General features: G+C 32.6%; 1 long non-coding RNA gene across 1 annotated transcript in view; it reads left to right on the top strand.

Moving 5' to 3' along the window:
* The first annotated feature begins 843 nt into the window (after nt 1-843).
* Nucleotides 844-8,639, top strand: part of LOC128638560 (uncharacterized) — a 47,660-nt gene continuing 39,864 nt past the window's right edge. Inside the window, exon 1 of the long non-coding RNA XR_008399106.1 lies at nt 844-1,107. This is a non-coding gene — a long non-coding RNA (uncharacterized LOC128638560). The remainder of the gene's footprint in view (nt 1,108-8,639) is intronic.

Raw genomic sequence — 8,639 nt, 5'->3', positions numbered from 1 at the left:
CACACACAGATATCACCCTAAAATAGCTATAACTAAAAACAAACTAAAAACTAGTTCCAAAACTATTCAGCTTTGATATTAATAAGTTTTTTGGGTTCATTGAGAACATGGTTGTTGTTCAATAATAAAATTAATCCTCAAAAATACAACTTGCCTAATAATTCTGCACTCCCTGTATATACACCACCAGCAAAAAGATTACGACTTACTGAAGGCTCAGATGATGGTTAGCACTTTTTAGCAATAAAGTATTTTTTAATTAAGGTACGTACATTGTTTTTAGACATAATGCTATTGCCCTCTTAATAGACTACAGTATAGTGTAAACATAACTTTTATATGCACTGGGAAACCAAAAAATGAGTATGACTCACTTTATTGCTCTAATTGCTTTATTGCGGTTGTTCAGAACCAAACCCACAATATCTCTGAGGTACGCCTGTAATGGACATCTTATCTGAATTTTAGCCTCTAGTTTTGTCATCTTTTTATGTTAATGCATTTGAAACAAGACATTGTATAACGTTTAACAGGTTTTTTTTTTATTTGTACATGAAGGATGTCACTCTCCACCAGTAGAAATGGGGGATTTTTATGTATTTCCCAGTGTGCAATGTGTCCCACAAAGTACTTAACATGGGCTTTCTTTTAGTTTCACTATCAGTTTAAAACTTTTCAGGCAACAAAACTATTTTGAAACATTTAAAAAGTGCTTTTTCATATGCTTGATAGATTGTATTTTATTATTTTAATGTCCCTTTAACCAAAGTAAGGTTAATGCAAACTGAAAATAAACCAAGTTTGCCAACCAGCCCTCCCTTTTTATCTTCCCTCCCTATAACTGGGCAGGACTGCAAGCACTCGAGTGAGTTGACACAAATTCTCTCAGTCCAGTGGCTGCAAGACAGGGGAATCAGCAGGGGAATTTAGGACACTTACATAGGGAACTGGGCTCAGTAGTTAATTTATTCACAGCAAATAGCATCAACACATAATATTCACTATGTCTGACAGTCCAAAAGAGGGATCAGCACAGACAGCTGAAGAAGTGGGACAGACACCTACCGAGAACCCATGTGCAGAGCTCAAAATTGCAATGGAAAAATGGTGAGTTAAGTATTTGTGAGTTTAGTACTGATTATATGTATGGTTACTGTTGTGTGAATAATATTCCAAAATGAGTTTTTGGCACAGTCAAAAAGGCAAAGTCTAACTAATTGTGTTAGTTTTGTGGTCTAAGCTTTGCGTTCTTATTTAGTATGTATATTATTTGTAAAGTACACATCTAACTCAGAATATTACTAAGAATGTCTATGGGGGGAAAAATTACCAGTAAAATACATTCACAAATGTATTCTTTCTTTAATTCCTCAGTATATCTGCAGGCTCATATGCTGATTAAATTGCATATTTAGGTAATCCATTGGCTCATACGGAAGACTGAACATACACAAATACAGCTTGCAGACAATGTTTTCATAACCTGACAAAACACTCTTTTGACTTATATTCTGACCTAATTTATTTCCCATAGTCACTTATATACAGTCATAGTTTAAATTTGCGGAATTGTTATTAATAAACTTAAAGTAATAAATGTTAAATAGAAGCACGGAGAAGATAAAATTAAGATGGTGTATTATGTGTATTGGGGTGGAAAATTAATCGTAAAGGAATTTCACCAATAATTTCCAATTGAAACAAAACGTAAAACAAGTATAAACAGTACGAAATAAATGATTGATATAATTATAAATAATACATCTTTGTAAGAATTCTTCAGTCATCTAAAAAATGAAACCCATAAGTGTATGGTTTTTTAATCCAAATGTTACACATTTCTGGAAGCAGCGATTTGCAATATGAAAATAGCTTTAAGCAAATAATTTTTTCCACAAAATGTACGCCATTTTCTTCAGTCTAAAATGGCAGCTATCCACAGTTCAGGACTTAAAATATATTTATTTACTGGAATATTATTTATGAATTTCTTGAAATAATATTCCTGCTTGTGGTAAATTTTATGAAAGGGATGCTTGCTTATACACAGTGCTAAGTATATGGAACCAATAGTCTATAGCTAAAAAAGCTAAAAGTTTTTCTTAAAGAAAAATAAAAGGTTGTATTTCGTAGAGACATTTTGTACTTATAACTAAACACAGTTTGTCATCAAATGAAAATATAACTAAATGTGTATTGTTTAATCTGTAGCCCTATTGAAGTTATGTTGCATAACAGATACAATAAAGCACTTTTGTTTTAGTGATATTCAATGTTTTGCACAAAACACTAACATAAAAATAGTTAAAATAATATTAGAATAAAGACATAATGAATTGCATAATATTTCTTCAATATCAAATTTTGTCAGCAGCAAATTATTTGATTGCTGTGAGCTTGTATACATTTTTAGAGTAGATGTTAAGAATTTGGTGACACAAACCTTTCAAATAATAAATTGTATATTCATTTAATTGTTTTCCCCATTTGCAGAGCCAGTGAACTTTTTTCTTTAACAAAAATACATACTTTTGTATAACCAAACCATGTTAAATAATCAGTTCTGTAGCAAAACACAAGCTACAACTTACACATACACTTAGATATGGAAACATATAGATTGGATCAAAACAGAGGCAAAACACATTGGATCAACACAGAAGGAATATAAAAGCAATGTCTTTAGGGACAAACTGTCCTGCAAATGAGGAGAGATTGGAAAGTACTTTGAGGTGAGAAGTGGTTACACAAAAATAAATTTCAGCACAATATTGTGGCTCCAGGCATAAGTTACACTATGCTTTTATAGGTCTTTAACCTGCTTAGTAGGTTCACAGTCCCTAGATGTAGATTATTTTTGTTAATTTTCTACTAACTCTAATTATAAAATTGCACCATTTGGGCAGATTACAACTGCTTGCAATAATCTGTCATTGACATGTTCTGGTCTCCTGTGGAATCTGATTAACAATATTAGAAGATTAAAAAAGCATACTTATATAAATGAATAATAGGAATAAATGAGAGCAATCTAAGATAAAAAAGAGCATAGATAGAAAAATCAAATGGGGTGTGGACTTTGTTTTGTATTTAAAACAGTACAGTGTTAGAATGTCTTAAATATGGACAGTGCCAGAAAGGAAAAGCAATACTGGTATCTAAAAAATATTATTTATTGATAAAAATATAATCAATAAAAAAATACCACAGACACCACCAGTGACTGCAATCCAAACACACTTTAGGAAGGGGGAGGAGCCATAAAACGCAGTGTGTGGATTGAAACCTGGCCAGACAAGCAGTGTTTTTGTCTGTCCATGTTTGATTTTTATTGTTTTTATCTTTTTTGGAATATTTGGCATATATATTTATACACTGCTTTATATCATATTTATACCTTACATTGTTTATGGTGTCTGTGGTATTTTTTTATGTATTATGTTTTTATCAATAAATAATATTTATTATACACAAATATTGTTTTTCATTTCTGACACTGTCCATATTTTAGACTTAAAGGGCATGAAACCCAAATGTTTTCTTTTATGATTTACTTCTATTATCTATTTTGCTTTATTCTCTTGACATCCTTTGCTGAAAAGCATATCTAGATAGGCTTATTATCTGCTGATTGTGGCTGCACATAGATGCCTCAGGTGATTGTCTTACCCATATGCATTGCTATTTTTTTAGCAAAGTATATCTAAAGAATGAAGCAAATTAGATATAAGAAGTAAATTGGAATGTTGTTTAAAATTGTATTCTCTACCTGAATCATGAAATAAATAATTTGGGTTTAGTGTCCCTATAAATAAATGATTTGCAGAGTTCAGGCTATAATAACTGTTAAAGGACCAGTCAATACAGTAGATTTGCATAATCAACAAATGCAAGATAAAACAAGACAATGCATTAGAACTTAGTCTGAACTTCAAATGAGTAGTAAAAAAAATTTCTGACAATTTTAAAAGTTATGTCTTTTTCCACTCCCCCTGTACCATGTGACAGCCATCAGCCATTCACAAATACATACAGACTTATTCTTGCACATGCTCAGTAGGAGCTGGTGACTCAAAACGTTTAAATATAAAAAGAATGTGCACATTTTGTTAATGGAAGTAAATTGGAAAGTTGTTTAAAATAGCATGCTGTATCTGAATAATCAAAGTTTAATTTTGATTGAGTGTCCCTTTAACTGTAGTTACTTTTCTCCACGTTATTGTGTTCTCAGTGCTTACTCAACTTAAAGTGTTATTTTTCTAAATCTGAAAAATTTGACCTTCAAATGATATTCCAAAAGTTACCATATAGGGATTTATTTCTTGAAAGTACAAATAAGTTACATGTTACAACTGTTTTATTTTTTCAAGAACCAATATGGCGGTTTTCCTAAGCATACTTGATTGAATCCTTATTTTGGCATTTATCCCTAGGCAGATTTTAGGCCTTTTTTTTAATTTAATTTATTCAGTTTGTCATTGATCATTAACGAGAGAGGCTAAAAAGCAAATTCTGTCATTTAAGTTTTTGCAAAATGCTGCAAATTGTTTAAAGGGACCTAAACCCCCAAATGTGTCTTTAGTAATTCAGATAGAACATACAATTTAAAAAAAAAACTTTCTAATTTACTTCTGTTATAAAATGTTCTTTTTTCTCGTGGTATCTTTTATTGAAAAGCAGGGACGTAAAATCTGGGTTGTGCAAGTGTCTGGACCACTATATGGCAGCAATTTTGCAAGAATGTTATCCATTTGCAAAAGATGGCAGCAGTATTTATTACCATATAGTGCTCCACCCACCTAACTAGGTATCATTTGAACAAAGAATACTATGAGAAAGAAGCAACTTTGATAATAGAAATATTTTTAAAATTAAATGCTTAGTCTGAATCACAAAAGAAAATGTTTGGGTTTTATATCTATTTAAAATAGATACAATTGTTTAGAGGAGTAGACAAACTTATTTGGTACCAATTAGGGGAGATAAGATAAATACACCATAGTTTTCAAGTGGTTTGGAAAATCATTAATAAAAGGGACATGTTTAAATTATATTAAAATATTTTTGTGAAGGCAGATACTCTGCATTGCATAACGTAATTGTTGATATATAATTAACATATTTAAATACGCGGCTTTAAAGGGACAGGAAACCACACAATTTTCTTTCATGATTTGGATAGAACATACAATTTTAAACAACTTTTCAATTTACTTTCATTATCAAATTTGCTTTGTTCTCTTGTTATCCTTTGCTGAAGGAACAGCATTGCACTACTGGCAGCTAGCTGAACACATCTAGTCAGCCAATCACAAAAGACAAATGTGTGCAGGCACCAATTAGCAGCAGCTCCCACTAGTGTAGGATATGTGCGTATCCTTTTTCAACAAGGGATACCAAGAGAACAAAGCACATTTGAAAATAGAATTGAATTTAAAAGTGTCTTAAAATTACATGCTCTGTCGGAATCATACAGGTTTTAATTTTGACTTTCCAATCCCTTTAATGTCCCTTGAAATTAAATTAAATGCACTATTTAGGCTGACCATATTGCCGCTTTAAAAAGGGACATATATGAAAAATACATATGTCAGGGTTCTTATAACAGAACATTATTCAAAGCATTTCTTTAAACAGCCCTGACATGTATTTTTCATATATGTCCCTTTTTAAAGCAGCAATATGGTCAGCCTAATTACTGCTATTGTTAAAAGCTAACTCATAAGTTGTTAGAAACAGCTAACTCCTAAGAGCTTTAGATTTTGGGAACCGACATCCAGCACCGTATATATAAACAGAGTTGGCGATCAAATGCATTGCTTACAGAGGTAAGAGGAAGCCGCATATTTAGAGAGTCATTAGGTAACCCAAGTATCAAGGAAACACAGACACAGCAGATATATTTAGGGAGCACAGAACACGTAGAACATACTTGATATGTGAATAAACTGTGGAGAGAAGAGTTTTAATAGAAAGCTGGGAAGAAAGAAAATGCTAATGTTTATTTTTCAGTTCACATATTCTGTTTTAAAGTGTCTCTTTTACTTGCTCCTATTCTAAGTATTCACAAAAATGTGTGCGATTTGCTGCATACATTAAATAAGTACTGTATCTTATTTGAGTACTGCTCAGGTACAAACTTTTGTTACCCATCAGATTAATTATATATTAAAAGGGACATGAAACCCAAAAATCTTTAATGATTTAAAAAGAGAATAAAAAGTTAAAAAAAAAAGTTTCCAATTTACTTCTATTATCAGATTTGCATCAATCTCATGTTGTTCTTTGTTAAAGAGATATCTAGGTAACTGCTTCCATATAGTGCTGCAGACTCGTGCATACTCCTGAACTTAAGTCACTGCTTTTCAACAAAGGATAACAAGAAAATGAAGAAAATTTGATAATAGAAGTACAATGGAAAATTGTTTAAAATTGTATTCTCTATCTTAATCATGGAAGAAAAATGTTTGGTTTATGTCCCTTTAAATGAATGGGACATTTATTGGAAAGTTGTTTAAAGGGACACTGAACCCAATTTTTTTCTTTTGTGATTCAGATAGAGCATGCAGTTTTAAGCAACTTTCTAATTTACTCCTATTATCAAATTTTCTTCGTTCTCTTGCTATCATTATTTGAAAAAGAAGGCATCTAAGCTTTTTTTTTGGTTTCAGTGCTCTGGACAGCACTTTTTTATTGGTGGATGAATTTATCCACCAATCAGCAAGGACAACCCAGGTTGTTCATCAAAAATGGGCCGGCATCTAAACTTACATTCTTGCATTTCAAATAAAGATACAAGAGAAGGAAGAAAATTTGATAATAGGAGTAAATTAGAAAGTTGTTTAAAATTACATGCTCTATCTGAATCACAAAAAAATTAAAAATTTGGGTTCAGTGTCCCTTTAAACTTGGAAAAATGTGGGTTTGCTGTCCCTTTAAATATCTTGGTAACATGGAGCGGTCATTACTTTTTTTGTAACATGTCATTGTTGCTTTAGAATGTCCCTTTGTTTCACATATTTACTACCGGTTGCTAAATTTACATGCAGAATGGGATCTAGTATATATAGCTTATGAGTATCAGTAACTTGTCCCGTTCACTGACAAACTGTAGTGATATTTTCCAATCCTTGCAAACACCTACGAGAGATAGTCAATCATCATTTAAAAACTACTACTGAAGTCAGCATTTATTAACAACCGGATACCATGACCTTTGTAATATCATTAAGGTCAATGACTCCCTACTACCACCCCCCCCCCCCCCCCTTGTTAGGTAAAAGTCCTGTCCCTGCTTCTAGTATATAAAAAAAAGTTCACATTCAAAACACAGTTTCATAATAGCAAAACCATGTAATTTATTTCTAGCTGTATTAAACTGTAGCTTTATCACCATCTATTCATGTACTCAAATCAAATAAGTCCTTTGAGGTGTGTCAGCATAATGATGGCATGACCCATCTTGTATAAACACGTTTTAACTATAACCCTTTAAAACACATGTGCATAAATTAGTAAGATCAATTTGACATTGACAAAAGCTGCTTTGTGAGCTGAAACTGATGGAAACAGGACAATAACATAAGGAGTAATGAGTTTAAAGGAACATGAAACCCAAAATGTTTACTTCATGATGTAGAAAGAGTATACAATTTTAAACAACTTTCCAATTCACTTCTATGATCTAATTTGCTTTGTTCTTTTGTTATCCTTTGAACAAAAGTATACCTAGGTAAACTCAGGAGTTGGGAGCTACTGATTGGTGGCTCCACGTATATGCCTCTTGTTATTGGCTTACCAATGAAGTGCATTGCTGTTCCTTCAATAAAGGATACCAAGAGAACAAAGTAAAAGTCATAATAGAAGTACATTGGAAAATTGTTTAAAAATAAATGTTCTGTTTGAGCCATGACAAAAAAATGTTGGGTTTCATGTACCATTAGATATAAATTGTACATTTTAAAAAACTTGTTTCAAGATTTTCTTTGACCTTTTTCTCCACCACGGCATCATACATAATGAACGCTATTGACGCCATTCCAGTTTGTTAGTGTTCTGCAGTACTTCCTAATCTGACTGTCACAACCAACACTGCTGTTGACCCACATTTCCATGGGTATATTGCTATGGTTACAGCAAATCTGCTCATCAGAGAAGGGTTGGTCTCTGACCAAACAACTGGCTTCAGGCTGGTAGCATAAGAGAAGGTTTATAGAAATATTGTGTGTTTTTTTATCAATAGATTTAATGATTTATATCAAGCAAATAGATGTAAACCATATTCAAATACTGTGTTGTATTACAATTAAATTATGTTTGCAACAGACTTTGCATGCTCAGTGTGCAATGCACCTTTCCTATGTTGTGTAAGTTTTACTATGCACCCCGAACCTTCCTTTACGCCTCATGGCATAACACAGACTGACAGCGAGCTTCGTGTTTATCTTGCACGAGCAGCCCCAGGCCAGACACTCCCTGTGCAGAGCCAGCAGCAGCCTGGGGTGAGAATGAATAAAAAGAGAGTTTGCTGAGTCAGTTTGGGCCTCATTAGCTGCGGATAAAGAGGGTGGGTCAGTAAGTGTGCAATTATGCAAGATTAATATGGAGAACCAAATGTTATACCCAAAACTCAGCTTGCG

The sequence above is a fragment of the Bombina bombina genome, chromosome 8 (assembly GCF_027579735.1).
Source record: "Bombina bombina isolate aBomBom1 chromosome 8, aBomBom1.pri, whole genome shotgun sequence".
In the NCBI taxonomy this organism is placed as follows: Eukaryota; Metazoa; Chordata; class Amphibia; order Anura; family Bombinatoridae; genus Bombina; species Bombina bombina.
This window is presented reverse-complemented; position numbering and strand designations above follow the sequence as displayed.